Here is an 18419-nt window from a genome sequence, read left to right on the forward strand (position 1 = left end):
GGCTGACAGTGTTGGGTTTCCAGGTCATACCAAATGCCAACATCTGGTGTTTGTGTCCTAAGAGATCTTCCTCACAGGAAGATGTGGAATCAGAGAATTATACTATTGGAAGGGATTCCCAAGGCTTATCTTGTCCACCCTCTGCAATTCTGGAATCACAGCTCAAGAATCCTTGGCAGGTGGCCATCCAACCTCTGCCTAAAAACCTCCAGTGATGGAGAGTCTCCCACCTTCTAAGCTAATTCTTTCCACTGTCAAACATGTCTTGCCTTCAGAAAGTGCTTCCTGAAGTTTAGCAGGAAACTCCTTCCTTGCCATTTGAACCCATTGATTTGATCCTCTCTTCTGGAGCAGCAGAAAACAAGATCGCTCCATCTTCCATGTGGCAACCCTTCAGATGTTTGAAGATGGCTCTCATATCTCTCATATCTCCTCTCAAGACTCATCTTCTCCAGACTAAACATCCCCAACTCCCTCAACCATTCCTCATATGGTTTGCAGACCCTTTCCTCCTGAGTCTTGTGACTGCTTTGGGTGCCCAGGCACACACGACACTGTGGGTTTGTGGCCCAGGCCCAAATCTTTAGGTGCCTGGGGGCAGCTTGACCTCAGCATCTCCAGCTATTGGGGGGGAAGGGGTGTGGGTGGGTAGTACAGTGGTACCTCGGGTTAAGAACTTAATTCGTTCTGGAGGTCTGTTCTTAACCCGAAGCACCACTTTAGCAAATGGGGCCTCCTGCTCCCGCCGCACCGCCGCCGCACAATTTCTGTTCTCAACCTGAAGCAAAGTTCTTAACCTGAAGCACTATTTCTGGGTTAGCGGAGTCTGTAACCTGAAGCGTATGTAACCCGAGGTACCACTGTAGATGCTTGAGAACCAGGAGGAAGAGGCTGACAAGGGAAAATCCCACACCAAGGAGACAAAGAACTTGTTATGCAATGGGAATGTTTCCCTTTTTCTTTCTTTCTTTCTTTCTTTCTTTCTTTCTTTCTTTCTTTCTCTCTCTCTCTCTCTCTCTCTCTTCCAGACCTGGATTTATGGGCAGCACTCAGAAGAGTGAGGAGGCAAAAGTTGACAGAAGAGAACGAGGAAGTAAGTGAAGGTGAAAAGAGAGAGAGAGAGAGAGAGAGAGAGAGAGAGAGAGAGAGAGAGACCTGCCTCAATCAGTCTGGCCAATGTTGGGAGTTGTAGTTCACAACAAAGGGGGAGAAATTTGCTACTCCTTGCATTTTAATGCAAACTCTTCCCAATGCACAACTCACAAACTCCACCCTCATCAGGCCTCCTCTTCCCCAATTTGTCCAATTTGTCTTTTAAAGTCATCCAAGTTGGCAGGCATCCCTGCTTCACCTGGAAGTGAGTTCCACTCTTTAACCACGTGTTGCGCGAAGAAGGACTTTCTTGTATCTGTTCTGAATCTTACAACATTCAGCTTCATTGGCTGTCCACGAGTTCTTGTGTTAGGAGAGAGGGAGAGAAATGTTTCTTTGCCAGCTCTTTGGTTGTTGCCACTGGTAGGTAACTGGAAATGCTTTAGGTAAAGGTAAAGGGACCCCTGACCATTAGGTCCAGTCATGGCCGACTCTGGAGTTGCGGTGCTCATCTCGCTAAATGCGCCCCTGGATTTTGTGGGCTCAGAATTCAGCTGAAAAGTCCAACATACTTACTTATTTTTTAAAAAACCAATACATACCAACACACCTTCCTACCCCCATCCTCACGTTTACAAATTGCTTCTTTTCTATTCCACCCCCTCTCTTTTTTCCCCTTTGGGTAAAGGTAAAGGGACCCCTGACCATTAGGTCCAGTCATGACCGACTCTGGGTTTGTGGCGCTCATCTCGCTTTACTGGCCGAGGGAGCCGGCATACAGCTTCCGGGTCATGTGGCCAGCATGACTAAGCCGCTTCTGGCAAACCAGAGCAGCGCACGAAAACACCGTTTACCTCCCCTCCGGAGCGGTACCTATTTATCTACTTGCACTCTGACGTGCTTTTGAACTGCTAGGTTGGCAGGAGCAGGGACTGAGTAACAGGAGCTCACCCCATCATGGGGATTCGAACCGCTGATCTTCTGATCGGCAAGCCCTAGGCTCTGTGGTTTAACCCACAGCGCCACCCTTGTCCCTTGCTTAGCCAACCTAGCGGTTGGAGGATGGATGGCGGCAAACAGATTGAGATTGAATCCTGACAAGACAGAAGTACTGTTTTTGGGGGACAGGAGGCGGGCAGGTGTGGAGGATTCCCTGGTCCTGAATGGGGTAACTGTGCCCCTGAAGGACCAGGTGCGCAGCCCGGGAGTCATTTTGGACTCACAGCTGTCCATGGAGGCACAGGTTAAATCCGTGTCCAGGGCAGCTGTGTACCAGCTCCATCTGATACGTAGGCTGAGACCCTATCTGCCCGCAGACTGCCTCGCCAGAGTGGTGCATGCTCTGGTTATCTCCCGCTTGGACTACTGCAATGTGCTCTATGTGGGGCTACCTTTGAAGGTGACCCGGAAACTACAACTAATCCAGAATGCGGCAGCCAGACTGGTGACTGGGAGCGGCCGCCGAGACCATATAACACCGGTCTTGAAAGACCTACATTGGCTCCCAGTACGTTTCCGAGCACAATTCAAAGTGTTGGTGCTGACCTTTAAAGCCCTAAACGGCCTCGGTCCAGTATACCTGAAGGAGCGTCTCCACCTCCATCGTTCTGCCCGGACACTGAGGTCCAGCACCGAGGGCCTTCTGGCGGTTCCCTCACTGCGAGAAGCCAAGTTACAGGGAACCAGGCAGAGGGCCTTCTCGGTAGTGGTGCCCTCCCTGTGGAACGCCCTCCCACCAGATGTCAAAGAGAACAACAACTACCAGACTTTTAGAAGACATCTGAAGGCAGCCCTGTTTAGGGAAGCTTTTAATGTTTGATGTATCACAGTATTTTAATATTCTTTTGGAAGCCGCCCAGAGTGGCTGGGGAAACCCAGCCAGATGGGCGGGGTATAAATAATATATTATTATTATTATTATTATTATTATTATTATTATTATTATTATAGCAATCCAGCTCACAAATCGTGCAGCTGCCTCCACCTGCAGAAAGTACACAGAGGGCTCCTTGTGTTCCTTGAGACAGCAGTGTCCGTTCTGAGTCGAGCCAGTTGTGGAGGGACTGCTGATCACAGAGCAGGTGAAGTATTTACTTAGGTTTGTCTTTTTCTCAGAACTGTGTCCCTCTGTTCCCAAACAGTGACGCTCGCTCCTCAAGAGTGTGTTGTTCGAGGGCAGATGACGGCAAGGGAGCAGTTTTGCGTCCGCCTCTACCCAGGACAATCTGCTCTGCTCAGGTTACTGACACCGCAAACAGCAACCATTCCTTTGCAGACCACCCTAGACAACACCCACCAAACATTACATGACTATGCATGGATGCAAGTCTATGCATCACTTTCCCATCAGGGAGCGGATTAGCAGGTACAAGACAAGCCCAGACTCCATGGCTTTCCCCCAACAGACACTCAGAATTTTCTGCTTGTAACAGCGTGAATCTCACATCAAGGATCAATGCTTGAGATCCAAAGTATTTGTAGTAGACTGTTGTAGGAGGCTGTATCACATGATGCAGGTCATATGATTGTATGTCTCAGGCCAGTTATGGTTTTCCCCCCCCCTAGTAGATTGTTAACCAAAAGAGCAAACATCTTATTTGGTTTTTTAATAATGCTCCCTGCAACTCTGTGTTCAGGAAAGCAAGCAAGGTGTCAAACTGGCCAGCAATATAGCAGAATGAACAGGCCATGGTGGAAGGTAGAGAAACTACAAGCAGGAAAGGTGTTCATGAAATTTCGGAGAGCCTCCATGGGCACGCACCATGTTGTTAGGGTTATACACCTATACACACTGTTGTGTATTGAGTCAAAGGATTTTATATCTGTATTATTATTGTCTGTATTTGCATTAGGGTAAAGTAACTGCCTTTTGGTTTCAAAGGGTACAGCTACTATTGGTTCATTTAAGCTGCTGTATTTGGATCCTCTGTCTTATTGGTTTCCTCCAAAAGGCTGGACTGTGATTGCCTGATATTGTTCCCTCCAAAATGTATCCTTTCTAGCTAGTCCCCTGTCCCTATAAATGTAGCTTTCCCCTCCTCAGTCTTCAGTCTTGTTTGCTTTAATAAAGAAGTGTTACTAGAGAACTGTCTCCAGCATATTATGTCAAGAGAGCTGAAATCACAAACCCCACGTCACAACACACACCACACCACAACCTCACAAAAAATGTCCCCAGCCCTGTATGAAAATGAAATAAAGGGGAATTCACCTCTCTTGCAAGCCTGAGATCATTCTGAGCTTTAGCCCGCCTGACCTTTCCCCCTGTCACAGTTGGCTACTCATGTATACTCTTCCTTCACAATTCCCCTTTAAACCCACAGTGTGAATGTGGCCTAGGTTAGCCCTCTTGGCCAGGATTCCAGCAATAAGTGGGTCCTGATCCACATCGAGAATAGCAAACAGCTGCTCTCTACCGTGTTCCGTGCTCTTCCAATGCCCACCTGCCTCAGCCGATGGAATGTTCACATTCAAAAAAGCATGAGAAACCGTTAGCCTGGTCATGGAATTTCCCACCACAGGAGAGGACATTTGAACCGGTATGGTGGTTCCTCCTCCCTCTTTGTCGTCTCCTTTGTCATCTAGAAGTCTCTGGAAATACACTTTAGAAGATTAAATGAGAATTCCTGGGACTAGAGGAATATAATTATTGGGGTATCTTCCTCTCCCTGCTGTCCACCCTTCCTCCTTTTGGTCCTTCTTATCACCCGGAAAGGTGACCACAACAGCTTCTGAGAAGAGAAACTTGTGGCGCCTAGGCCCTAAAGTTGTGGAGGCCTTTAGAGTCAAAGGTTTAAGGACGGCCAGTGTTTTGGTTACCCTAACTCCATTTGCATATGCCAGACAGCAGTGGGCGCTTCACCTTTTTAAACTCTCTCACAACCAAATGATGTTGTCAAGAGAGAGATGGTGGCAGTGGCAGGAATTGCCTTGTGTTTTCTTGAGCACAAGTCTAAAAAAGCCTCTTGAGAATTAATGATTGGTGGGGATGTTAAGTCAGAAAGCCCAGTCTATTCCTACAATCAAAAATTTCTCTCCTTGTACTTGAATTTCAATTTCTCTCCTCTCTCCTCTAGGCTGTTTAAGGATAGTGAATAGTGGAAGCAAATCATGGCACGGGGCAGCGGTGGCCTCCACAAATGGTTGGTTCTGCAGTTGACGAATCCTGTTATTTTGCTGGGGTTCCTCCTTCCCACCAGCTCATTTCCTGCTCCTGAGTATATGTGGTATGAAGTGATCACCCCAAGGCAGTTGGTGATTTTTGAAGGGAAAGCCAAGAAGGATGACCTTTCCTATATCCTCAATGTATCAGGAAAAGACTACGTCATTCAGTTGAAGCCCAGGAAGGATGACTTCCTGGTCAAAAACCTCCCACTCTTCACATACAGTTCCCAGGGCAGACGGATCGAAAGTCATCCATACATCCCTGTTGAATGCTACCACGAAGGGCATGTGGATGGTGTAGCCAATTCGCTTGTGGTTCTTAAGACCTGCTCTGGCTTGACAGGATTCCTAAGTATCAGAGACAGAAATTATGGCATAGAGCCTTTCCACAATTCTTCAGCTTTTCAGCACCTTCTCTACCTGATCAACGAACCAAAGCCTTGTATGTGTGGAATGAGAGCTCCAGTTGCAAAGCGTCAGGCAGAAGAACTGAGGGCGGAAAGGGGGACCCGGCGTGACCCAAGGCACCCAAAATACATTGAGCTGTACATTGTTGTGGACGAGAAGCTGTTTCAGTTTGAAGGTGCCAATAAAACCAGGATGGCATACCTCATTTTGGACATAGTTAACTTAATGGGTGTGCACTTCCAGGTGCTGCACACAAGTATTGTCCTGATTGGACTGGAGATCTGGAACACAGGCAACCCTTTCGAGGTTACAAATGACGTTGGGTTGCTTCTGAATAATTTCAACAGCTGGAGAGTGAACGGTCTTGCGAAGTGGATGAAGCACGACACAGCCCTGTTGCTCACTCACCAGGAGTTCGAGCACACCCTCGGGAAGTCATATGGTAATGCCATCTGCAGGCCAAGCTATTCTGCAGGGGTTTTGAGCTATTTGCAGAAGAATCCAATTCTCTTTTCAAGGGCCATGTCCCATGAGTTGGGTCATCACATGGGGCTTGAACACGACGAATCCAACTGTGTTTGTGGAGGATACAAAACCTGTGTCATGCATTCGTACCAGGCAGAAACGAACGAGTTCAGCAACTGCAGCATTCACACTTATGCAGAACTTGTGCTGAAAGGGAACCTGGACTGCCTGGCCAACAGGCCCCAAAAAATACCACCTATCAAGCATTGTGGCAATGGATTGTTGGATAAGGGAGAAGAATGTGACTGCGGCGGCACGCAGAGGTGCAGGCAGGATCTTTGCTGCAACGCTGACTGCACCTTGAAGCCACGTGCACAGTGCTCTTCTGGGGCATGTTGTAAAAACTGTCACTTCCGTCCAAGTGGAGACCTTTGTCGAATTCAGATCAATGAGTGTGACCTTCCCGAGTACTGTAGTGGGACATCTGAGTGGTGCCCCAATGATGTGTACATGCAAGACGGGACGCCATGCAGCAAACACGATTCCTATTGTTATGCCAAGCAGTGTTGGACTCACAACTACCTGTGCGCCAGGATCTTTGGCTATGGAGCCACAGCGGCTCCAGCATCCTGCTTTCAGTCTCGGAATACTGTGGGGGATAAGTATGGCAACTGTGGCAGGAATTGGACAGGAAGTACTTTTGTGAAATGCCAGCCTCAAGACGTAAAGTGCGGGAGAATTCAGTGTAGCAATGTCAAAGACGTACCTTCAATACCACACTATACCGTGACTCCCACTGAGTTGTCAGGCGCTGGTGCTGGCTGCTGGAGTGTGGCCTACCATGGCGGGACAGATTTTGTGGATCTCGGAATGGTGCCTGACGGCACTCCATGTGGCCCTGGGAAACTCTGCAAGAACCAGACGTGCATTTTCAGGAAGAAGGCAGTGTGTGATCCCAATAAACAGTGCAGTGACAGAGGTGTTTGTAACAACCGCAATAACTGCCACTGCAACAACGGCTGGGCCCCTCCAAACTGCAAGTTTTGGGGGTCCGGGGGAAGCACTGATGGTGGGTCTCCAAGGCAGAACTGGAACACAAAAGTCGTGAAACAAGCTTTTGAAACAGTGATCCCTCTAGGAGTCCTGGTTCTTGCCGCTATCACTTTCATTGTGCCAAGGCTGTGGAAGCTACCAGGATGGTTTAGGCAATTCACCAGCTCACAGGTTGGAGGGAATCTGCAAGGCAGCAGCCCAGATGTTGACAAAGTTGATTCCTGTGGCTCTTGCAACGTAAAGGAAGGACTGAACTCTACAGATTCCAAAGAGTAATGCTTGTGGACATTTCAAGGCATCCTTGGACCTCCTGTTAAGACATCGACTGCCCTCCAAAGCATCTATAATAAAGCAGAGGTTGGTGGCAAGTGGACTCCAGTTCCCATCATCCCTGGCTGTTGACCATGCTGCGCCAGTGGCTGATGGGAACTGTAGTTCAGCCGTATGTCGGGGGTGGCGCACATGCTCCCTCATCCCAGAAATAAATTCCCCCTGTATATAGTCCTTATAATAGGAGCAACTGTAATATGGTCTTTGCTCTAATAAAATTTGCATTTTTCCCCAGTTGCAAAAGCCTTAAGAAGAATGCACTGAAATAGTTTAATGAAATCAAATGTTTCACTCCGTGCTGTGTAACCTAGCAGCTGTAAAACAGTTTGTCCTTGTTGGGTGACTAACTCAGAACTTCAAGGACTGTTAAGTGTCATTTCACTAGCATTTAGGAACAATTAACCATGTGTACAAACTTGGCTTTCCCTCACTCGCCCTTTTCATCCAGGGGGAAACAGCCAAGACCTAACATGAGAAGAGTCCTGCCAGTCAGGCCAATGAGCCATCAAGTCCAACCCCACCTTCTTACAGTGGCCAAACAGAGGCATGTGGTAAACCCACAAGCAGGAGCTGAGCACAAGATTCTTTTCTTGCAATTTGATGGCCAGGGTTGAGGGCAGTTTTGGGTCAAAGCGGCTGGAGGACACCATCTTGGCCAAAACTGAGCTTAGGCTGAGCAAATGAGGGAAGAGAGGCACGCTTATATGGCTGCTCGAACTTGCCCAGGAGGGAGTCCCATTGCAGGGGTGGCACTTGCTTCCAAGTAAGCATGCAGAGATGTGCACAACTCGCAATGTATTCAAAGGGCCCCATCGGTGTGTACAAGCGTACACACACACACACACACACACTGGTGTGGTGTGTGTATGAGTCAGTGATAGCGCAGTAGTTAGAGAGCTGGACTAGGTCTGGGAGAGCTCACAGGGTGAGTAGTGAAGAAGAAGAAGAAGAGTTTGGATTTGATATCCCGCCTTTCACTCCCCTTCAGGAGTCTCAAAGCGGCTAACAATCTCCTTTCCCTTCCTCCCCCACAACAAACACTCTGTGAGGTGAGTGGGGCTGAGAGACTTCACAGAAGTGTGACTGGCCCAAGGTCACCCAGCAGCTGCATGTGGAGGAGCGGAGACGCGAACCCGGTTACCCAGATTACGTGACTACCGCTCTTAACCACTACACCACACTGGCTCTCAAGTGCCTCGCAAGACGAAAAGAATCCGTTCTGTGATTCTCTTCGTCTAGCGGGTTTTTTCGTCTTGCGAAGCAAGCCCATTGAAGGATTAGCAGATTAGCACTATTAGCGCTATTAGAGGCTTTTAGAGGCTTCTAGCGGCTTATCTGCTGATCGGATCAGCTGATAAGCGGCTTAGCGCTATTAGCGGCTTATCTGCTGATCGGGTCAGCTGATAAGCGGCTTAGTGGCTTAGAAAAAGGGGGGAAAGGGGAAAAAAAACCAGCAGGAACTCGCAAGACATTGTCGTCTTGCGAAGCAAGCCCATAGGAGATTCATTTTGCGAAGCACCTGCAAAACGGAAAACTCTTTCGTCTAGCGAGTTTCCCGTCTTGCCAGGCATTCGCCTTGCGGGGCACCACTGTATCTCTGCCTAACCAACCTCACAGGGTTGTTGTAAGGATAAAGTGGGGAGGAGTAGGAGGTAAGCCAGCTTGAGCTTCTTGGAGGAAAGATGAGATACAAGAAGAAGAAGAAGAAGAAGAAGAAGAAGAAGAAGAAGAAGAAGAAGAGTTTGGATTTGATATCCCGCTTTATCACTACCCAAAGGAGTCTCAAAGCAGCTAACAATCTCCTTTCCCTTCCTCCCCCACAACAAACACTCTGTGAGGTGAGTGGGGCTGAGAGACTTCACAGAAGTGTGACTGGCCCAAGGTCACCCAGCAGCTGCATGTGGAGGAGCAGGGAAGCGAAGCCGGTTCACCAGATTACGAGTCCACCGCTCTTAAGTACTACACCACACTGGCTCATATAAATGTTAACAGTAATAATAATAATAATAATATCCAAGACAATAAATGCCACATGTTCCCTTTTGTCTTTACTGTTGAGTGGAAAACGACAAAAACAAGCAGCTCTGAGGAAGAAAAGGTCGGCCCCACAGCAGCCTATTCTCACCCACATCCAGATTCCAACACAGTCCTGGAATAATCTCCTGTACAGGAACTGCTGCAGAATTCAAAGAGGCTCCCCCTCGCCCATAGAAATAATGGTTGTCAAACGCACCATCCAGGTCCCATGACGAAGCCTCAGCTTTCCTGCTCCACCAAAAGGCTCATTGGGGAGAGGTTGCCGTTGCTGCCGCCGCTGGCCAGTCGCGGTCTTGCTCCTTGTGTAGACCTGTCCTTTTCTGAATGCCAGAGTTCTTGCCCGTTCCCTCCCACCTTGTAGGTTACAGGGCGCTGGACTGGATAAGGCCTCTTTAACATGGCAGGGCACGGGTGGGATCGGGTGGGGAGCCTGGTGGGCCAAGGGGGCTGGGCTGCCCACCTTCCCCTCTGGCAATACGTGGCAGCGAGGAGGGGGTGCCAAAGGAGTGGGAGGAGAGAGTTTCGGGTGCTCAGCCAGAGGGACTCCAAAAGCTCCCTTGCTCACAGCGCCGTGGAGCCCGCAGCGGACTTGGCCTCTGCCTGGCGGCCAGCGGCAGGAAGCGTGCTTTCGTAGAACCTCTTCTGGGACCGCAGGAGAGGCGTCTGGGTCTCGCCCTCTTGGCAGGCCCTGCGCTTCATGCAGCGGAATGTATGCTGGGTCCAGCAGTAAACGGCACAGTTCAGGAGGCCCTGGGATGACGCCGTCAGAGCCTAGGAGAGAGATGGGGAGACGGGCAGGGTCAGTGGCTGCAGCAGAACTGGAGAGCAGCAAAATTCCAGTTGAAGCAGTGGAATCCAGCGGTGCCATTTCAATCAGCTCCCCCCCCCCCAAGACCATGAGGTCTAGCACCTTAATTTACTTTTTTGGGGAAGGAACACAACGCAGCAGTAAAGCCCTTGATCAGCATGCTGAAGGTCTTGGGTTCGAAACCTGGCACCTCCAAGTAGGTGTGGGAGGGACCCTTGCCTGAAAGCTACTGGTCCAGCTCCATGAAATACCGTATTTTTCGCTCTATAGGATGCACAGGGCCATAGGACGCACTGGACCATAGGAGGGGGAGAACGGGGGGGGGGAATTCTCCCCCTCTCTGCTCAGCGCCCCTACAGCGAAGCGGCAGGATAAACGGAGCCCCTTCCATTTCTCCTTCCGTTTCACTGAAGGGGCGCTGCGCAGCTCTCCCTCTCGGCTGAAGCCGGGAGAGTCTTGCTCTCCCAGCTTCAGCAAAAGGAACCCAAAGCCTCCGGAGTGCATCGTGAGGTCCCGCTGCGCTCCAAAGGCTTCAGGGATAGCCACCTGAAGCCTTTGCAGCGCAGCGGGAACGCGCGCTGCACTCCAAAGGCTTCGGGTTCCTTTCTCTGACCGACCCCTCTCGCTCTCCAGGCTTCAGCAAAAGCAACGCGAAGCCTCCAGAGCGCGGGGGGAGCTCTCCCTCTGCGTTGCTATCGCTGAAGCCAAGGAGCCTGCATTCGCTCCATAGGACGCACACACATGTCCCCTTAATTTTTGGAGGGGAAAAAGTGTGTCCTATAGAGTGAAAAATACGGTACTTTGCTTTCATGTTGAGGCCTAGTCCGTTTCCAGCCTCTCTGGAGTCTCCTATCCTCACTGTTGCTGCTGCTTACTGTGCTTTTCTTCGGCTATTGCCCTGTTTTGCTCCCTTAAATGTATTCCGTCTCCTTATCCACATCTTTAAACAGACAAAAAGGCCTCCTCTGAAATTGTTTCCTTCAGCCCCCCCCCCTTTTCGTACCTTCTGCATTCGAAACCAGGTGCTTTGCCGCTGCCCCTCCCCAATATAAATCTTTGACATGAAATAACATGAATACTACCCACGGCTCTCCTCGGGTTGTCTTGGACCTGTTGCTCATCCTCTCAGCCTGACATCCCTCACAGGGTTGGCGTGAGAATAAAATGGCAACACAGGGAGGGGGGATAGTATAGATTGTCATCGGAGAAGATACGGGGGTAGAAATCCCATAAACCGAGTGGCCCCAAAGAGCAGCCACCTTCACTCCCCCCCCAAAAAAATCCCCATTTGCTTTTCAGAAGGAGCATCCAGTGCCATTTTGAAAGACGAGTAGAACCTGCAACAAAATGTTGCAGCGGTGTTCAGCACACTGCAGCCCCTTTCGCCTCCCCTCCTGGAAAAGGCCTAGTTAAGCATGACAATTCCATTTCCTTCTCCATCCTGTTTTTTCTACAAAAAAACAAACCCACCTGCCCAAAAGCAAAAGTCGATCAGCATTGTGTAGCTCCTGAACACGCTCAGTACACTTGCCCCGTCCCGTGAAATTTCAGGGCCCAAACTTGGGAGGAGGAGGGGGTGCTGGTGATTATCTCTGCCCTCCCTCCCACCGCTGAGCCCTGAAGATGGAAAGAGGGGGAAGTGGAGGCGGGCAGGACCCTACAAGCCTAGGCAAGAAGTTCTAGCCAGCTTGCGCAGGGCTGAAGCGAACAAGCTGCATGCAGAGTTGTCTTCAGAAAAAACCGTTTTTAAAAAAGGCACTCTCACCAGGCTGGAGATGACAGGCAAACCTGTTCTGTCTTCCCTGGGCTGTTTTAGCATTCCCCTACCCCAACATAATGGGGTTAAACCACAGAGACTAGAACTTGCCGATCAGAAGGTTGGCGGTTCAAATCCCCGCGACGGGGTAAACTCCCGTTGCTCGGTCCCTGCTCCTGCCAACCTAGCAGTTCGAAAGCACATCAAAGTGCAAGTAGATAAATAGGTACCACTCCGGCGGGAAGGTAAACGGCGTTTCCGTGCGCTGCTCTGGTTCGCCAGAAGCGGCTTAGTCATGCTGGCCACATGACCCAGAAGCTGTACATTGCCTCCCTCGGCCAATAAAGCGAGATGAGCGCCGCAACCCCAGAGTCAGTCACAACTGGACCTACCGTTCAGGGGTCCCTTTACCTTTACCCCAACGTATTTTCTGAACTTCTGCAAACCTTGGGTGATGCTTTCCTCCCTCTCGGAAGGTGGACGCTGCAGTTGGCAGGTGGAGAATGAGTTTGCTATTAGTTTTTAGGATTCATTTTAATGTGGCTTTATTACCCCAGCCGCAGTCGGGGCAAAGGGCCCACCCTGCAGGGCTAGCCCATAAGTCCCATTGTTCGCAGCGCTGGTCATGTCAGTGGTGCTGTCAGGGGTTGACCTGAGGCTCACATTGTTTCTTTTATTTTTATTTATTTTCCTTGCATTGACAGCTTCCGTCACGGAAGCCAGAGGGTTACAAATGTAGCTCTCTTGCAATCACTGAGAAGCAGTCAAGTACAACATTCCTTGTAATGTTAGAGAAGACATGTGAAGGAATGTTTGGTCCAGCCAGTTGAAACTTCCTGCTCCCCCTGGCTAGAGCATCCTTCCTTTTGTATGTGATAGAAGGTGGGCGTGACCTTACCTGTCCAGGTAACAAAAGGACAAGTCACGCAGCTCTCTTTGATTTCCTTCTTCGTTGGATCAGCTTTTAGCTAGGACTGCTCTGCTAGCTCTCAGCTAGCAGCAAAACTGGGATTATTACCCCATATGGGGTAGATCCACATGTACATAGTGGTAACTAAGTTTGCCTTCAGGGATCCAACTGTGAACTGATGTGAGTAAACTTATTTTTATCATCTTTGAATAAGATTGTGGCATCTTTATTCTTTTTAAGAGGGATTCAAGGGAATTTACCAGGAACGTACAATTCAATCTGAGACAGATTGAATTGTATAATAGTTAGAGGCTCACACGAGCCTGCAACCAGTTATCTGCTGTGCATGAAAAGAGGAATGTAAACTCTGCTAACTAAAGGAACTTGCTAGCGCAAGTTAGGAAGGATATTAATAAAAATATATCCTCTCCTGCCACCCTGAACATTCCCACAATCACCTGCTCAGGCACTGACAAGGCCCAGACCTGCTTGTTTTCAGCAAGGTAACAGGGCTGCTCCCATTTAAATTTGTATTTCTCAGAACCGTATTCAGTTTAGAAATAAACAACAACTGTACATAAAACCATGCAATGAAAACCATATAAAAATGTTAAAATCAGAAATTGGATAACTGTTGGGGGGTGTATTCTTAATTGCCTGCATAAACCTGATGGAAAAGAAAAAAATTTCAGCGGGAACTGAAAACCTGGCACAAAAAGGTGCCTGCTAAATCTCTAGTGGCAGAGTGTTCCACAGGACTGGGCCAATGACACTAAAGTCTCTGCTTCTTGTTGTTGTCAAATTTGCCTCATCAACTCGGGGAACAAGCAAAGACTCTCCTGCAGGTGATCAAGGGTTCTGGACCTAAGTTGTTCAGGGCTTCAAAGATTAACACAATGCTTACCTCTAAAACACAAAATCCCATGTACGGCCTGGTGTGCTCCAAAGATGTCAGTCTGAAGATTCCAAGGATAAAGGCTGGAAAAATCAAAAGGGGAGGACTCAGTCACCAATAAAATCGCATCGCTGTAGCCCCAAAGTGACTTCAGTAAGGCACAAGTAGGTGTTTTTATTTCCCCAGCCAATTATTTGTTTTACTTATTAAACCTGTATCCTCTCAAAGAAGTCCCAGGGTGACAAACTTCAAAACTTTAAAGCAGGCTTCCTCAACCTCGGCCCTTCAGATGTTTTGAGACTACAATTCCCATCATCCCTGACCACTGGTCCTGCTGGCTAGGAATCATGGGAGTTGTAGGCAAAAAACATATGGAGGGCCAAGGTTGAAGAAGCCTGCTTTAAAGAATACAACTGAAAATACAGTACTTCTAAAACAATTTAAACCAGGGCTTTTTTTCAGCTGGAACGGCACCTCTCAGGTGGGCGCCATTGCTATTATAAGAGAACAAGGGAGGCGTTCATAGTGAGTGGCCCCTGGAAGGCTGTCCATCAGAGACTCAAGGTGACAAAGGTCACCCACCCCTGATTTACATACAACACCCTTTCCCCACTGCCCGATGTTTTAACAATAATTTGAGAGCTTTATCAATTAACCCGAGCCACTGAGGAATCCAAGTTGCTAAATGCACCCCTGGATTTTGTGGTCTCAGAATTCAGCTGAAAAGTCCAACGTACTTACTTATTTTTTAAAAAACCAATACATACCAACACACCTCCCCCCCCCATCATCACGTTTACAAATCTAAGCTTGCTTCTTTCCTATTCCACCCCCTCTCTTTTTCCCCCTTTGGGTAAAGGTAAAGGTAAAGGGACCCCTGACCATTAGGTCCATCGTGGCCGACTCTGGGGTTGCGGCGCTCATCTCTCTTTATTGGCTGAGGGAGCTGGCGTACAGCTTCTGGGTCTTGTGGCCAGCATGACTAAGCCGCTTCTGGCTAACCAGAGCAGCGCACAGAAACGCCGTTTACCTTCCCACCAAAGTGGTACCTCTTTATCTACTTGCATTTTGACGTGCTTTCGAACTGCTAGGTTGGCAGGAGCAGGGACCGAGCAACGGGAGCGAACCCTGTTGCGGGGATTCGAACCGCCGACCTTCTGATCGGCAAGTCCTAGGCTCTGTGGTTTAACCCACAGCGCTACCCGCGTACCCCTTTGGGTACTTGTTGTATTTAGACCGCAAGTCTACGGAAAATGCCCTGTCACTTTGAAAAACTGAATCCATAAACTCCTTAGGAGTTCAGTCTCCTTCTAAACAAAATTTAGTGATAAGGAAAGGGAAACACAGGGAGGAATCTAGCTCTGAAGGAAATGTGCTTAGCACAACTTGCCCTGCCTCAGAAGCAAAGCAAATAAATCTAAGTGATCCACATAAACTGGATTTGCACCATGTATTTTTGGTGGGTCTTTAAGTGGGTCCCCCCCCCAACATTGTATGGAATAAAAATAGTGGTGTTTATTTATCTCTTTTTTGGAGGGGATTTAAAAGTCTGTGGATTATTAATAATCGAGAATGTCAAATAACACTGGTGAAAGAGTTTTAGCATATTAGACAGACATGGAAGTTCACAGAAGGACATTTTTCAGTCTCCAGCTCCCCTCCCCTTTCATCCAACTTGCATCCCCCCAAAACCTTTCTGGAGCTTCCAAGCTCTAAGGTAAAGGAAGAATTTTTTTTATTTTGTTTCGACTACAGCAGACCAACACAGCTACCTACCCGTAACTGAATCCCTCCTGTTTTAGACCCCACCCTGGCTTCTAGAATACCTCCCTGCCCACACCTGAAATTCCAGATCACCTGGAGCCCAGCTCTGCTTTTCCTGAGGCCACCTTTTTTGCAATCAGCACCTGTGTCTCTTACCAGGATAGCAATGAAGCTGGCCAGGAATGAGATGAAAAACACTCCGATGCCGTAAGAGAACATCACACCGCAAGGATGTTGATGGGGACCCGTGATGAACTTGACTTCCGTGTGCATCAAAAGGCACCTGCCAGACAGAAACGAGATAGAAGGTCCATAAATAGCAACACCCTAGAGGTCCCGGGCCCTAAGGAAGTCAGATTAGCCTCAACCAGAGCTAGGGCCTTTTCAACACTGGCTCCGGCCTGGTGGAACGCTCTGTCTCATGAGACCGGGGCCCTGAGGATCTGATTTCTTTCCTCATGGCCTGTAAGACAGAGTTGTTCCGCCTGGCCTTTGGCTTGGAATCAACTTGATCCCCTCCCCCTCTATCCTTTTTCCTTTCTCCTGTGATGGAACTCCTATTTGGGGACTTCCCTAGCTTTTTTCTGGCCCACATAGGACCAGTCTGGGTAGTTTGCTTTGGTGATGATTTGATGTTTTCATCCCCAAAAAAGTTTTTGATTTGAGTTTCTACTGAAATGAGGCTGCATTTTAATGTTGTATTTTAAACTCTTTTTTAAGTTGTATTTTAATTAATTGTTTTTATACCTGGTGTTAGCCGCCCTGAGCCCGGTGTTGGCTGGGGAGGGCGGGGTATAAATAAAATTTATTATTATTATTATTATTATTTATTAGAAGGGGACCCTAGTCCCTGATAAAGCACAATATGGACTCACAGTCCAGTGGGACAGGCTGCAGAGGCTCACACCGGCAGGGCCAACCATTGTCAAAAGGAGGCACCCCATTAGAGGCACCCCAAGTAGCCTGATCGCTGTAGCCCATGAGTGGATAACCTCAAGGCTGGATTACTGCAACACGCTCAATGTGGGGCTGCCCTTGGAAGCTTCTGCTGGTGGCCAGAGTGCTGATGGGGCCCCTGGCGGACATCTCCAACTGGGTCAGGTTCAAGCTCCTTGTATTATTTTACAAAGCCCTGAATGACACAGGTCCAGGGTATCTCAGGGGCCAACTGAACACTTATATCCCAGCTTGATCACTGAGATCACCTGCAGGAGCGTCGTAGTTGGCGAGGCTCATCTGAGATCGACACAGAAGTGAGCCTTTAGTGTCATTAGCCAGCTCCTGCGTAAGGCTCTGTCGAGAGAGAGTCAACATTCCCCTTTTATACTAATTCTCAAATGTTTACTGAAAACTTTTATTTGCAGTCAGGCTTTCTTTCCCCCCCTTTCTGTTAAAAATGTATTTTTCTTTTTATTTATTTAAACAAGGACATACACTGCAACGACACACAAGAACAGAAGAACAATAAAATTGAATGAAAACTAAAATTAAACACACACAAAAATTTCAAATTTGGTTGTTTCATTCACATTCTGCAGGGAAAATATATGATTGGTGTTGTGGGGGTGGTAATAAGATATGTAAAAAGAGATGTTTTATTTATAAATGTAAGTGAAATTCTCACTTAAAGCTGTAAGAGCTGGTGGAATGGTCTTCCTCGAGAGGTTGTGGACTCTCCTTTGGAGGTTTTTAAACAGAGGTTGGACAGCCATCTGTCATGGATGCTTTAGCTGAGATTCCTTCATTTCAGGGGGTTGGACTAGATGACCCTTGGGGTCCCATTCTATGATTCAATGATTCCTAAGAGTCATTTGGACCTTGTAATCATTAATATACAAAATTAAATTTGAAAACGTATTAGAAAATGAAGCTTTTTTTGTTTGCCCTCTACTGTGCCTTGATTGATTGATTTATTTTTTTCAGCAGTAACTGCAGACCAGATTTAGCTATACCATAAATCCTTAGTTAATCCCTCTAAATACTTCCATTTTCTTGTTATAGCCCTCCTGGCCTCTAACAATTAATACATATTTGATTCCATAGCCAAACCATCTTCATTTGGACCACCCTATATCCTCAGTACGGACGCGGGTGGCGCTGTGGGCTAAAGCCTCAGCGCCTAGGGCTTGCCGATCGAAAGGTCGGCGGTTCGAATCCCCGCGGCGGGGTGCGCTCCCGCTGCTCGGTCCCAGCGCCTGCCAACCTAGCAGTTCGAAAGCACCCCCGGGGGCAAGTAGATAAATAGGTACCGCTTACCAGCGGGAAGGTAAACGGCGTTCCGTGTGCGGCTCTGGCTCGCCAGAGCAGCGTTGTCACGCTGGCCACGTGACCCGGAAGTGTCTCCGGACAGCGCTGGCCCCCGGCCAATAGATGTGAGATGGGCGCACAAACCCCACAGTCTGTCAAGACTAGCCCGTTCGGGCAGGGGTACCTTTACCTTTTATATCCTCAGTAATGCTAAGGAAGGAATTGGTATTCTGCTTATGAAGAAAATGAAGAAGCATTTTCCGTAATAGTCAGCTGACAAAGTGTTTAAATTGTTGTTTGGCTTTTAATATACTATCATTGATGGAAACCGCTTTGATTTTTTTAAAAAATGGAATTGCGGTATGCAGATAGTTTTGCAATGGCTAAATAAATGTCTAATTCAGGGGTCTGCAACCTGCGGCTCCGGAGCCGCATGTGGCTCTTTTACACCTTTGCCGCGGCTCCGGGACGGATACTAGCGAGGGGAGGA

At 48.4% G+C, this 18419-nt stretch overlaps 1 long non-coding RNA gene and 1 pseudogene across 2 annotated transcripts; one reads left to right on the top strand and one right to left on the bottom strand.

Annotated features, from left to right (window-relative positions):
- Positions 1-4304: 4304 nt before the first annotated feature.
- LOC309527132 (disintegrin and metalloproteinase domain-containing protein 21 pseudogene) lies at positions 4305-7746 on the top strand (annotated as a pseudogene). The gene is made up of 2 exons (XR_014224665.1): positions 4305-5103; positions 5150-7746. The product of XR_014224665.1 is annotated as a disintegrin and metalloproteinase domain-containing protein 21 pseudogene (transcript).
- Positions 7747-9538: 1792 nt separating this feature from the next.
- LOC309521955 lies at positions 9539-14553 on the bottom strand. The gene is made up of 2 exons (XR_014214799.1): positions 13928-14553; positions 9539-10320 (listed from the first exon to the last, which is right to left on the bottom strand). It is a non-coding gene; the product is annotated as an uncharacterized lncRNA (long non-coding RNA).
- Between the last annotated feature and the right edge of the window lie 3866 nt (positions 14554-18419).

The sequence above is a fragment of the Podarcis vaucheri genome (genome assembly GCF_965113315.1).
Source record: "Podarcis vaucheri genome assembly, chromosome: 2".
Lineage (NCBI taxonomy): Eukaryota > Metazoa > Chordata > Lepidosauria > Squamata > Lacertidae > Podarcis > Podarcis vaucheri.